The sequence below is a fragment of the Dryobates pubescens genome, chromosome 24 (assembly GCF_014839835.1).
Source record: "Dryobates pubescens isolate bDryPub1 chromosome 24, bDryPub1.pri, whole genome shotgun sequence".
NCBI lineage: Eukaryota > Metazoa > Chordata > Aves > Piciformes > Picidae > Dryobates > Dryobates pubescens.
The window spans coordinates 12,808,658-12,820,202 of NC_071635.1; positions in this window are offsets into that span (position 1 = coordinate 12,808,658).

Below are 11,545 nucleotides of genomic sequence, written 5' to 3' on the forward strand. Positions count from 1 at the left end.
TCAGATACTGGAAGGCCACAATTAGGTCACCTTGGAGTTGTAGAACGTTGGGAATCCAAGCCAGGATTTTTACTAAATCTTCCCAGCTGTGAACAGTGAAGGCTACAATTAGCAGGGCAGCACATGGGTTGAGACAGACAGACAGCCTCCAAGCATTCTGCTGCATCAGGGCTGTAAAAGTATGGGGAAGGAAAGCAAAAGGTGCTCTCTCCTGTCCTGATTACAGACTGCCTACAACAAGGACATGAAAGAAAAAGTGACTGCCATGACTTGGCACCGTTACCCAGGCACTACCCTGTCAGATTAGTGTTACTGAAATACATCCTAGTTTAGGAAGCAGAATGAAGGTAATTAGTCCCAATACACCACAGGATGTCTTTCTGTAATTCTGAAAATCTGGTTCTGGAGCTACCAGCTGCAGGAGACATCCACGGAGAGAGCTAGCAGAGAGCTTGAAGGGGGGGAAAGGGAAATCATTGCTTGGGCCCCATCTGAGCCTTTGATCTGTCACACTGATCTCAAGAGAATAGCAAGGCTGGAATGGAGGAGCCAGAGGGGTGGGAGGAAGAGAGAGAGAGAAGAAAGGACATTAGGAAAAATCCCAGAGAAATGCTTCTGGGGGTTCCTTGCAGCTTAGACTAGAAATACACAGGAAGGAACTTAACACTCCTGTAGCCATTCTTACACTGCTCCTCAGTGAAGCCTGCCCACATTTCCATTTAGCTTGAATTAACAGGGCATCAAACAAAAAAAACCCCTCATCAATAATACCAAGTGCAAAATTTGGGGATGTGAAAGCAACTAGGGGAATGTTTTTGGATGTTATTTTTCTCCCCAAGGCAATTGCTGTTTAGATGTCAGCCATTTATCAGAGTTTCAGAGCCAACAGGATCACTTGGAATTGTCTGAGCTGGGAGAGAGACTGATCCTAGTGAAAACTGCTGTTCATCCTTCTTCATATGGGAGACTGATCTGTGAGCCTTGGTGTGACCAAGTTCAAACAAGAGTGGTTTTGAAAGTTCTTAAGTCACAGGGAAACAGAAATAAGGGATAATTTTCCACAGGGATAGTTTTTGGTAAGATACATGCAAGCTCAGTCTCCAAGACAGAGTATTCTCAGTCCTGTGCCAACGTGCTGCTGACACCACCACTATTTCATTGACACTGCTGTAGCTCACCATCTCCAGACAGACCTGTGCAGAGCATCCATTTAAGAGCCTATATTAAAAGTACATTGCTGAGGTTGTGGTCTTGCAGTCAATGAGGGTAAAACCACGAAAATCAAAGCACTTGAGCAATCTTCAACTTGGCTTCCTTGCGCCATCCCCAGCGTGATGAAGCCTTCAAGTACACCCTCACATGCTGTTTTTCCACAGGATGTTTGCTTGGTGCTGCACACAGACTTGTCAGTGCTCACCAGAGAACAACTTCTACACATCTGCTGCCTTTTGTGCCACAGATCACCTCATGTCTGTTTGCTAATTCAACCCCTGTCTCTGCTCAGGATGGCCCCCACTGCTGCTCCCAAGTGTTCCACATTGCACCAATAAACTGATGTTCACCAGTCACTGCCAAGTGTGAGGACACTGCACTTAGTCATAAGGCTGGAGCACCTCTCCCATGAAGACAAGCTGAGAGAGTTGGGGTTGCTCAGCCTGGAGAAGAGAAGGCTCTGAGGAGACCTTATTGTGGCCCTCCAGTATTTGAAGGGGACTACAAGAAAGCTGGGGAGGGACTTTTTAGGTTGTCAGGTAGCAATAAGACCAGGGAGAATGGATCCAAGCCAGAGGGGAGATTTAGATTAGATGTCAGGAAGAAGTTCTTCCCCATGAGGGTGGTGAGACACTGGAACAGGTTGCCCAGGTAGGTGGTAGAAGCCCCATCCCTGGAATTTTTTTAAGACCAAGCTGGAAGTAACTCTGGGCAACCTAATCTAGTGGAGGGTGTCCCTGCCTATGGCAGAGAGGTTGGAACTAGATGATCCTTGAGGTCCCTTCCAACCCTAACAATTCTGTGATTCTACAATTCTATGTTAAGAGACTGGAAACTGAAACAAAGAAATGAAGCTTAACATGTTTTGCCAAAATGCCTCATCTGTGCTGACTTTTTAAAACGCTCAAACAACTTACAGTGTTTTGTAAGAGCAGCCCACATCAAATTCAGCTGAATCTGTAGGTGTGTGGCATTGCTGCTTGGCAGAACCCCCCTCTCAAGGTATCTGGAAAACAAAGAATACAATTAGTGATCATCTGCAAGAAGCAAAGTTGATGCAAACTGAGTAGCACCACTTAAGACAGCTCAAATGGGGCTGAGGCAGCTGGGGTTGTACAGCCTGGAGAAGAGGAGGCTCAGGGGAGACCTTATTGCTGTCTAGAACTACCTGAAGGGAGGTTGTAGTTAGGAGGGGGTTGGTCTCTTCTCCCAGGCAACCAGCACCAGAACAAGAGGACACAGTCTCAAGCTGCACCAAGGGAATTTAGGCTCAAGGTGAGGAGAAAGTTCTTCACAGAGAGAGTTGTAGCCATTGGAATGTGCTGCCCAGGGAGGTGGTGGAGTCACTGTCCCTGGAGGTGTCCAAGATGGGATTGGACTTGGCACTTGAAGCCATGGTTTAGTAGTCATGACTTGATGATCTTTGAGGTCTTTTCCAACCTCATTGATTCTATGATTCTTTGATCTCAAAGATCTATAGTTCAGTAAATTACAGGCAAACCCAGAAATCAGGCCTTACAATAAAAGAAAGAAAATAATACAGTCTGGCTTTCAGTAATGTTTTAAAAGAAAGCTTTTTGCCCCACTTTCTTCTGTAGACACACCTTTCAAATAGCCTTTGCTGAGGGAAAGTCAAATCAGTCTGGGTTTAGAAAGCACTGCTCACAGAAACTTTACCTGAAGGCAGGAAATGCTGAAGAGATAAGACATTAAAATCACATGAAAATCCCTAAAATGGCACAGAAGAGCTCTCACTTTGTGCTTCCTCCTACTAACCCAAACACAAAGCCCAGTAACTGCCAGCCACAATCAAAACCAAGCCTGCATTCAGACTATTTCCAGAGTCCCTAAAGTTACTGGACAACATTCATGGGAAGTCTAGGACGCCTCCCCTCTTAGCTCAGGCTTGCAGTTAACCAGAGGTTCACAGCAAACAACAGCTGATTAGATTCCAGTTAGACAGGAAAAGAAAAACAAATCCTTTTCATAGCACAAATAGTGAGACTTTAAATAGATTACTCATGGAGGCTGCTGAGTCTCCACCACTGAAAGCTTTAGGAGCAGGTTAAACAAATTTGTCAGTGGGGACACAAATGTAATTGATTGTGCTGTGGAACAGGGTGATGGATTAGGTGACTTTTAAGGGTCCTTCTGGTCTTAACTTTTAATAACATTACAAACATTTAGGAAGCTTTAAAGTTATAAGCATATTTAAGCAGTTAATACCTTCATTTATTGAATTCTGATCTTGCTGTCTAATGAGAAGGCTACATATGAACTTATGTGTGGTTCAGACCACAGGTCCTTCTAGCACCAGGTCCTTCTAGCACCAGGCTTTATCTCCTACAGCAATCATGGGAGTGGACACTCAGGAAAAATAAGAACAAGGTAAGCACAGAGTGCCTGCCAGCCTTCAAGCATTTTGAAGTTAGATTACACTGGGACCTCGACTGACTGGACAGATGGGCAGAGTCCAATGGGATGGCATTTAACAAGTCCAAGTGCCGGGTGCAGCACTTTGGCCATGGCAACCCCACGCAGAGCTACAGGCTGGGGTCAGAGTGGCTGGAGAGCTGCCAAACAGAGAGGGACCTGGGAGTGATGATTGACAGCTGCTTAAACATGAGCCAGCAGTGTGCCCAGGTGGCCAAGAGGGCCAATGGCATCCTAGCCTGTATTAGGAACAGTGTGGCCAGCAGGAGCAGGGAAGTCATTCTGCCCCTGGACTCTGCACTGGTTAGGCCACACCTTGAGTACTGTGTCCAGTTCTGGGCCCCTCAGTTTAAGAAGGCCATCGAGACACTTGAACGTGTCCAGAGAAGGGCAACAAGGCTGGGGAGAGGCCTTGAGCACAGCCCTGTGAGGAGAGGCTGAGGGAGCTGGGGTTGTTTAGCCTGGAGAAGAGAAGGATCAGGGGTGACTTCATTGCCCTCTACAACTACCTGAAAGGTGGTTGTAGACAGGAAGGGGTTGGTCTCTTCTCCCAGGCAACCAGCACCAGAACAAGAGGACACAGTCTCAAGCTGTGCCAGGGGAGGTTTAGACTCGAGGTGAGGAAGAAGTTCTTCACCGAGCGAGTCGTTCGTCATTGGGATGTGCTGCCCAGGGAGGTGGTGGAGTCACCGTCCCTGGAGGTGTTCAAGGGGAGATTGGACATGGACATGGACAGTCTCAGGCTGCGTCAGGGGAGGTTTAGGCTGGAGGTTAGGAGGAAGTTTTACACAGAGAGAGTGATTGCCCATTGGAATGGGCTGCCTGAGGAGGTGGTGGGGTCGCCGACGCTGGGGGTGTTCAGGGCGAGGCTTGACAGGATGCTTGGTTGTATGGTTTAGTTGATTAGGTGGTGTCGGATGATAGGTTGGACACGATGATCTCGAAGGTCTCTTCCAACCTGGTTAATTCTATTCTATTCTATTCTACTTGGTGCCATGGTCTAGTTGTGAGGTCTGTTGGGACAGGTTGGACTTGATGATCCTTGGGGTCTCTTCCAACCTTGGTTATACTGTGATACTGTGATACATGATTTATCTAGTTACAAGGCTCAACAGCATCTCTTCCAAGATTTTTCCCAGTCTCTCCTTCCATCTCTGGAAACTCCTCAGTCCAGAAAGTCATTTGAAGAGGAGCACCACAAGTCAGCATAGGCTGTCTGCAGAACTGGTTCCTCTGGTTTGTTCCGAATGAAGCTCTCATTAACTATTTCTGACATCCCTCATGTTTGCATTAGAGACAGAAAGCTACTTCTCCCCCCGACCTCTCAGTTCTTCAGACTCTTTGGTTTCTTCTATGTCATGCTTTTTCCCCACATGATGATTCCTGGCTGTTCAATTGGTGGAGTTCCTTGCACGTTGTAATGGAAGTCACGGTATACCTCTGGCCATCCCCACCACCTCTGAATACTTTTCAGTTCTAGCATGTCCTATCCAAGGTGTAGGGACCAGAACTGCATGTAGTCTTCAGGTGTGTGCAAACCTTGGACTTCTATAGTAGCACATGGACTTGAACAGTAAGCAGACTGGTTCTTCCAGTTTTGTCCTCTATTTACTTCTTAATCATTCCTAACCTGCTATTTATTTTTTTCTTCAACTACTACTATGTGAGATTGTCATGGAGCTGTCTATCATACCCCAAAGGTCTTGTTTCTGAAGACCTCTGGGCCAGTTTAGATAAATGATCCAAGATGTGATTTTTTCTTCCCCAAATGTATCGCTTCTCAGTTATCTGCACTGACCTGCAGTGACTCTGCAAGCTCTGCAGTCTCTCTTGTCCTTACTACTTCACATAAACTCTTAACCATCAGCAAAACTCTGTCACCTCACTGGTCACTTCCCTTCTCCAGGTTATTTGTTGATCTGGTGTTGATCTGTTAGAGGGTAGGAGAGCTCTGCAAGCGACCTTGCCAGGCTGGACAGATGGGCAGAGGCCAAGGGCAGGAGATTTTGCACATCTAACTGCCGGATTCTGCACATTGGCCACAACAACCCCAGGCAGTGCTACAGGCTGGGGTCAGAGTGGCTGGAAAGCAGCCAGGCAGAGAGGGACCTGGGGGTACTGGTTGATAGTAGGCTGAATATGAGCCTGCAGTGTGCCCAGGTGGCCAAGAAGGCCAATGGCATCCTGGCCTGGATCAGGAACAGTGTGGCCAGCAGGAGCAGGGAGGTCATTCTGCCCTGTACTCAGCACTGGTTAGGCCACACCTTGAGTCCTGTGTCCAGTTCTGGGCCCCTCAGTTTAGGAAGGAGGTTGACTTGCTGGCAAGTGTCCAGAGAAGGGCAACAAAGCTGGGGAGGGGTTTGGAGCACAGCCCTGTGAGGAGAGGCTGAGGGAGCTGGGGTTGCTTAGCCTGGAGAAGAGGAGGCTCAGGGGAGACCTTACTGCTCTCTACAACTACCTGAAGGGAGGTTGTATCCAGGTGGGGGTTGGTCTCTTCTCCCAGGCAACCATCACCACAACAAGAGGACACAGTCTCAAGCTGCATCAGGGGAGGTTTAGGCTGGATGTTAGGAAGAAGTTCTTCATAGAAAGAGAGATTGGCCATTGGAATGTGCTGCCCAGGGAGGTGGTGGAGTCACCATCACTGGAGCTGTTTAAAAAGAGACTGGATGGGGTGCTTGGTGCTATGGTTTAGTTGATTAGATGGTGTTGGATGGTAGGTTGGACTCCAGGATCTCAAAGGTCTCTTCTAACCTGGTCTATTCTATTCTTTTCTATTCCATTCTATTCTCTTTAAGAACATACAGAACAGTACAGGTCCCAAGGTAGACACCATCTGGAATTTCACTACTTACCTCCCTCCTATGCAAGAACTTCCATCTAATAATGGTCTACCCTCTCTTCATATCTTCTAAGTCAGGTTCTCATCCATTCCAGCACCTTCCCTCTTACTCCAGCAACGTTCTTGTGTTGCTTGGTGTTCCTAAAACACTTTGATGAAAAGTTCTGTCAGAAGTCTTCTGGAAATCCAAGTAGACTGTATCAGTCAGATGACTATCTGCATATCACTGACCCCTTTAAAGAACACTTGAGAGCTTTGTTAACTCTCATTTATTCAAGTTGATATTAATTCTCTCTCTTATTACAATATCCACTGATTCACCTGGAACAGATGCCAATGTGGAGGTTTTTGGCTACCCTTGGAACCTTTCTTAATGACTAACATCACATTTGACACCTTCTGATTTTCATGTACTGAAGAATATTGAAGAGAGAGATCACATGCTGCATTTAGTAGATATTTCATCCCTGAGTTCTCTTAGAATTCTGGGGTGAATCCTTCAGATGCTGGAGATTCATCTGTACTCATCAGTCTTTTGTACCATTCCCCTCGCTCAGAAACTTCAGTTTCAAGGCCATTCTCTGTCAATTTCCCTGAATGCCCCAAAAGGGATTTCCATGTTTCTTCCATAGTGAACAAGGATGCAAATGCTCACCTTCTGTCCAGTGATTCTGGATCCCTTGAGAGTTAATTTTAGACCCTTGTCATATTCAGACTCACTGAGAGTGTTTTTTTCCCTCCTGATGCATTGATTCTTTGAGCAGCTGGGTCTCAGACTCACCTTTCATCCGCCTAACAATAATTTTAACAGTATATCTGTCAGCTTTTATGCTACTTTGGATGTGCCTTTAGCTTCTGGAAGGACACCTACTTCTTCTTCTTAATAACTTCTCTTTGCTGTTTGGCCATGACTGTTTCTCTTCACTTTCTCAGACAATGTCCAGTAAACTGAGTGCACTGTGACTCTGCTTCCTCTTTGGTGTCCTCCTGTAGTCTTTCTGCCCCTTTCACAGATGGAGTTGTCTTGGGGGCTGCTCTTTGTTTATTCTTGGCACACTTTCTCATACTGGTCTGTAGTGATCTGGGGTCGCCACCATCTTCCCAAAGCTCTAGATCAGTACACTGTCAGTAGTTTAATTGTGAGAGCAGAGTTCCTTGCTTCAGCAGCCCACCCATTTGTCTTGTCAAGACCTGCAAATGATAAACATAGAAAGGCAGTACCTTTTCCTCAGAGGATGGTGGGGCTTTTTGGACTGCATTTTCTTTCTGGAAGAGGAAAGACATGCTGCCTCAGCTAGTATGGCACCAGAAACTTGGTGTTTTTCTCTTTGAATTAATTGCTCTCAGCCATTAATTGTTAATTATCAGTTAAAGCAGGGTCACAGACTTTACTTCCATGGAGAAGAAAAAGCTGAGCATACTAGCAGGGGGTAATATTTAGCATCCCTTTCAGTGCTCTCACATACTAGGTATAGTTTTATTTAGCAATGCTTTGGTGTTGTCAAGTTCTGCATCACAGATCATCTCAAACTGGAATACCCAGAAGTTACAGTATCACAGTATCACTAAGGTTGGAAGAGACCTCAAAGATCATCAAGTCCAACCTGGCACCACAGACCTTATGACTAAACCATGGCACAGAGTGCCACGTCCAATCCCTTCTTGAACACCTCCAGGGATGGTGACTCCACCACCTCCCTGGGCAGCACATTCCAATGATGAATGACTCTCTCAGTGAAGAACTTTCTCCTCACCTCGAGCCTAAACTTCCCCTGGCGCAGCTTGAGACTGTGTCCCCTTGTTCTGGTGCTGGTTGCTAGAGAGAAGAGACCAACCCCTTTCTGGCTACAACCACCTTTCAGGTAGTTGTAGAGAGCAATGAGGTCACCCCTGAGCCTCCTCTTCTCCAGGCTAAACAACCCCAGCTCCCTCAGCCTCTCCTCACAGGGCTGTGCTCAAGGCCTCTCCCCAGCCTCATTGCCCTTCTCTGGACACATTCAAGAGTCTCCATGTCCTTCCTAAACTGAGGGGCCCTTTAACCCCATCTTCCCACTTTTGTCCCAAGTGTAGCTATGCATGTTGCCAGCTGCAAAAAGAAAATGCTTTCTTGGATGGAGTTTCTTTGGTGCTTGGTAGCATGCTGCTTCTCCAGTTCCTGTGTCAGTGTCACACCATTCAGTTGCTGTACTGATTACAGGAGGTTAGGGTTGGAAGGGACCTCCAAAGACCATCGAATCAAGGCACCTCTATGGAATCAGTAGGCACCTATAGGTGCATGAGGGCATCTCACCATCCATGAAAATCAATAAAGATGAATTCTGGATTGATGAAAGCATCCAACTTTACAGAGTTAATTATTCTTCACCTGTCCACACCATTTTGCTGCTAAATGAACAGTCCCTTAGAGTGTATATTACCCCTACAGATTTATTTCTTTGTACTTGGCTGTTTGATATCATTTGATAGCAGTGACCCTAAGGAGCCAAAACCTGGATACAGAGTTTCTTTCATTTTTCTGTACTCAGGAAGAGTACAGCCATAGCACGTTGCCTGGTACAGTAGCTTAGCTGGGGTTTCATCTCAGAGACACAGTTACAACAGAAGTTTGGTGCTCAGATTTATTCTCCAGGCCCTTCCCAGCTTCCTTGCCCTCCTCTGCACTGGCTCCAGCACTGCCACATCTCTCTTGCATCGAGGTGCCCAAAACTGGACACAATACTTAAGGTGTGGCCTCAGCAGAGCTGGAAAGAAAGGGACAATCACCTCCCTACTCCTGCCAGACAGCATTTCTGACACAAGCCAGGACTCAGCAAGGAAACTGCTTCTGTTTCCATCCAGACCCCCCTCATGAAACCCTGTCAGCTTCACAGCATAACCCAACCTGTAGTGTAACGACTTCAATGTGCAACTTTCTACCTTGCACAAGAGTCATCTATATTTAAACCTCTAGCACAGACATCCTGAGCTGGGGTGTGTTGTAGAAAATTGTTCAGTTCTACAAATGTTCCAATGATTCTTTTCCCTCCACTTGGATGTGCCTTCTGCATCCAAGACTGGAGAGTTAGGTTGGTCTCAGTGTATTTTTTTCCCTCTCTGGGTTCTCTGACAACGTGCTCTGCTTTTGGGAAGAGACAGTGCCACTACTACCACTAGTGCAGTGCCCTGACATACTCCATGTTGTAAGATAAAGACAGCCTTTTAGCCCACCTCTCACTTCTCAATCCTACTTTAAGAGCTGTCACTTAACAACAAAAAACAAACAAAGCAAAAGCATGCCAGCACAACCTAATTTAACCACCCTTTGGCTACATCCACCAGGCACATTAGAACCTAATCCACCACAGTCTCATGCAAAAAATGGGTGGCTGAAAGGTGCTGCAGGCTCTATAAAAAGAAAACAGATTGTCTCAGAGCCTGATGCCAAATAACTCATTGCCTGAGTTATCACTCTTCAATCAAAAAGCATGTGAAGAAACTACGTAAGTCATTCAGACAGCAATCACCACAGAGTTAGGCTGGCCTCTCATGTCAGTGATGAAACAGCCAAATTCCCTGCCAGTGGTGAGTTATTCCTTTTATCACTGGCAGAGCTGCCAAAAGAATCATCAAGGCTACAGGCATGGAAAACACAAGGCCTCTCCAAATTCGATTGATAAAAAAATACAATGTGTTTTACTGCTTCACTTTCATCCTCATAATTTAACCTCAGAGGGGAAAATAAGAGAAAGAAAGATCACATCAGCCATAGTTAGGCAACAAAGTCCAAGTCAGCATTTCATTCCTGGGAGGAAGTTTTCTTCTGGGCCACGATGTTGAGGATTCTCTTCCCACACCCCTCTGCCCCCAGTTTCTCTCACAACTAAACATAGCTAGAGGAGAGTGCATTTAGATTAGATGTTAGGAAGAAGTTCTACACCATGAGGGTGGTGAGACACTGGAACAGGCTGCCCAGTGAGGTGGGGGAAGCCTCATTCCTGCAGGTTTTTAAGGCCAGGCTGGATGTGGCTCTGGGCAGCCTGGTCTCGTGGAAAGTGTCCCTGCCCATGGCAGGGGGGGTTGGCACTTGATGATCCTCGAGATCCCTCCCAACCCTGACAACTCTGTGGTATTTCAGACCTGACCAAACTAGTAAAACAATATTGGGTGTTTTACAACAAAATGCAGTTCAGTCACTTTGGAGGTGGATTTTCTTTCTCTAGTTGTAGTAATGACTTACTGTAGGAAGTTGATCACTTTCCGTTGCACTTCAACATTGTTAGAGTAAAGGTGCTTAGAAGTAGTTCTCTGCCTGCCCTGCATGCCTTTAGAAACCCTAAGGAAAGTGAAACAGACATTCATTCTCTGGCATAGTCTTAAATGCTTGTCTTAAAAACCTGGCATACCCTGCAGAAAGGCAGCTTCTTGGGGGCCTGATTTCAATCTGAGCAGAAATTCAGCTAATAATGTTGCGCACATAAACCCTCTTTTAACAGCCCATAATATTCAACTGAAGACAGGTTTGCTAAAGAACTCTTGTTATTTTTTCCCCCTATTAAGCCAGTATTACACTCTGGGAGCAGATGTCTTTAATAGACACTGTTATTTTAAAAAGTATTACACAAAATACACTCAGGGCCACTTCTGCAGCACTGCTTACTCAGCAGAATTTCTCTCCTGTCTTCTAATGATGCCATGCATACCTGGTGCAAACAAACAAACCCTCTTCTCCAGCCATTAGAAAGCTCTGTCAGCATCCCTCTCTTTACAAACTGTCATTGCTTCCACTTACAGTCACCCTCTATTTTCACAGGTTTAAAAGTTGGCCTGAAGAAAAAGTTTCTTTCATAAGCATTTCCTCTCCTCTCCTTCCCCCTCTCCTCTCCTCTCCTTCCCCCTCTCCTTCCCCCACTCCTCTCCTCTCCTTCCCCCTCTCCTCTCCTCTCCTTCCCCCTCTCCTCTCCTTCCCCCTCTCCTCTCCTTCCCCCTCTCCTCTCCTTCCCCCTCTCCTCTCCTCTCCTCTCCTTCCCCCTCTCCTCTCCTTCCCCCTCTCCTCTCCTTCCCCCTCTCCTCTCCTTCCCC